The 2,599-nt window shown below is 42.9% G+C and overlaps 1 pseudogene; it reads right to left on the bottom strand.

Annotated features, from left to right (window-relative positions):
- LOC108803258 overlaps positions 1-2,599 on the bottom strand; it is a 7,266-nt pseudogene that overhangs the window by 3,996 nt on the left and 671 nt on the right.

Below are 2,599 nucleotides of genomic sequence, written 5' to 3'. Positions count from 1 at the left end.
GAAAAAAAAAACATGCCCCACCAACAGGCGTGTGACATCACCCAACACCCTGCCCCCAGGATTTTTTTTTTTACTATTTTTTGTTTATTATTTCTTATTTTTGATGTTTCCCTTTTAAAATAAAAAAAGAAATTGTGGACACTGAGTTATCAATCTCTTTTTCTGCAGCCTCTGTTCTAAATGAATGGAAAGCACAGAGGCTTCCCATTCATTCAGAAACTATTTACTATCATCCAGTTTCTGAACGGGGAAGGGCCTCTGTACAGAGTGCTACTCCCCAGTGAGAAACTCATGAATGAACAGGAAATTATGTAAAACACATCCTGTTTATTCATAACTGCGGACACATAGTACTATGTATCCCCAGTTATTTACAAACACTGGAGTGATCAGCTGATCGCTCCAGTGTTTGTCCTGCACAGAGGATTGGTACATAGTGATATGTACCGATCCTCTGCTGCTGGGCCACGCACACAGGGGGCTCAACTTCTCCTCCGGATCTCCGCTGCTCTCCTGGGCAGAGGCAGCAGGGGATCCGAGGACAAGTGAGGGAAGCACTTCAGCCGGGGGGGGGAGAGGGGGAAACCGCTGTCAGATCCAGGCTGAACGGTTCTTCAGAGCGGCTCCCTCCTCTGCTGTAGCGCTTCGTTCACTTCTTCTCGGATCCCCGCTGCATACAGATGGGGGAGAGCAGCAGGGATCCAGAGAAGCCCCACGGCAGGAGGACAGGACATCACAATCTATCAGGGATTGCTTTGCGATCGACTTAATGGGCACCCCTGCCCTAGATGGTACTGAGGAGTATAGAAATGTCCTATAATCTCCAGCCGGTGGAAGGTTTATAAATAGACCCGATACTATCACAAACAATTATCAACAGACACTTCACCTTTCTCCTTCCAACTCTTCGACAGCGGTTTTTGTGTGATTCCAGCTAAAAGCTCCGGTACGATCGCCGTGCCATCTGCGCACTTCCATGCTACATTTCTCATTGAACTTCATAATAATAATATCTTTGAAGATGTTAGCAGCTGAATATAGATGGTGAATTAAGGCGCCCATGCTGAGATCAATCAAAAGATTTCCACAGATAAAACCTGTTATAAAAAAAAGTATTGTGTACATCACAGAACATACCAGGTGTGCAAAATAATGATCTGTAAACACAAATCACTAAAATCTCATTTAATCTTTAACATGTTACTTTCAAGTCATTTTCGAAATTTTTCAATATTACTATAAGAGGGGAAAAACACTCTGTCCCTGTCCCCCAATTGTTCTCCTGTGTTGTCACCCTGTTACACTGAATTCAGATGGAGGCTTTAAGGGACCATTTCAATGCACTTTACACAGACATGGTCCACTATTGTCACCATCAGAAACCCCCCCCACTGAGAAATGCCATGCAGCCATCACTGGAGTGTATGTAAATAGGAAGTGGCTAGAAAGACACTTCAGGAGATCAGCAGCACTGAGATGTAACAAAGGATAAAAAAAAGGTGAAATAAGTATTTTAAGAAATAAATGCAATGTTTATGATACACGGTGATTTAGCAAACTACATTTAAATTAGCTACAGTATGTTTTACATCTATTATCCATCACTATTATTATTATTAAACAGGATTTATAGGACAGCTAACAGTTTTCGCATTGCTTTACAATATATAAACAATATACACTGAGTGGCCAGATTATTATGACCACCCCATCAGTACTTCGTTGGGCCGCCTCGTGACTCCACGAGATGATGAAATGTGATGCGAGGAATCTGACACGGCACTGTTGCCCTTCTGTTGTCTTGTACCAGTCTTGCCGCTCTCCGTTCTGCCCTAACGAATTCTGCTGTTTTGCTGATACTCGCTCCATGGCTCCGAGCGCCAACAATCATCCCACGTTCAAAGGCTGTTAAATCGCGTTGTTTCCCCGTATCTTCACTTCTACTGTCGTGGTAAACAACCTGCTCCCCTATTTATAATGGTCTGGCCCTCTAGCAACTTCAGCGCCAAATTGTAGCTAATTTGCCTACAAACGTCAGGTGGTCATAATAATCTAGCCACTCAGTGTATAACAATATACTGTTTACAGTAGGCCCATCCATTGTTTTATGGGTTGGGGCAATATTCAGTCTGAGGTGGCACCGAACAACCCCATTGCTGTCCCCTACTCATTATTGTTTCTTTTGGAAATTCCAGGGTGAAAAACAAAAGAACTTTATTGTCTCTCACAGAACTTCAAGAGGAGCTGACACTCAATATAAGTTATGAATAACAATTTATATACATGTAGTGAGCCACAAATGTCCTGTTTCAACTTCAATAAATGATTGATAGACCAGTATGGGGAGATTCACTACTATGACTGGTATTTTTATTGCTTTCTACATAAAGGAATTTCATGTATTAACTACTCCTGGGCCGCAATACGTCTACAGACGTCGGCCTGCAGAAGTGGTAAAACAAGAACATGGCTGCAGCAGCCAGCTGTGTTCTTGGTATCATTTTTAACAGCCAGCAATTTCTGTTAAAGTACAAGTGATCCAGCGTCTGTACAGCCGCCAAATTGTTTGTACCGTGTTAACCATATCGCCCCCCCCCCC

This window comes from Nanorana parkeri, unplaced genomic scaffold (genome assembly GCF_000935625.1).
Source record: "Nanorana parkeri isolate BGI_ZX_2015 unplaced genomic scaffold, ASM93562v1 scaffold3540, whole genome shotgun sequence".
NCBI classification, from domain to species: domain Eukaryota; kingdom Metazoa; phylum Chordata; class Amphibia; order Anura; family Dicroglossidae; genus Nanorana; species Nanorana parkeri.
The sequence above is the reverse complement of the archived record's forward strand: the minus strand, read 5'-3'. Positions and strand labels throughout refer to the sequence as shown.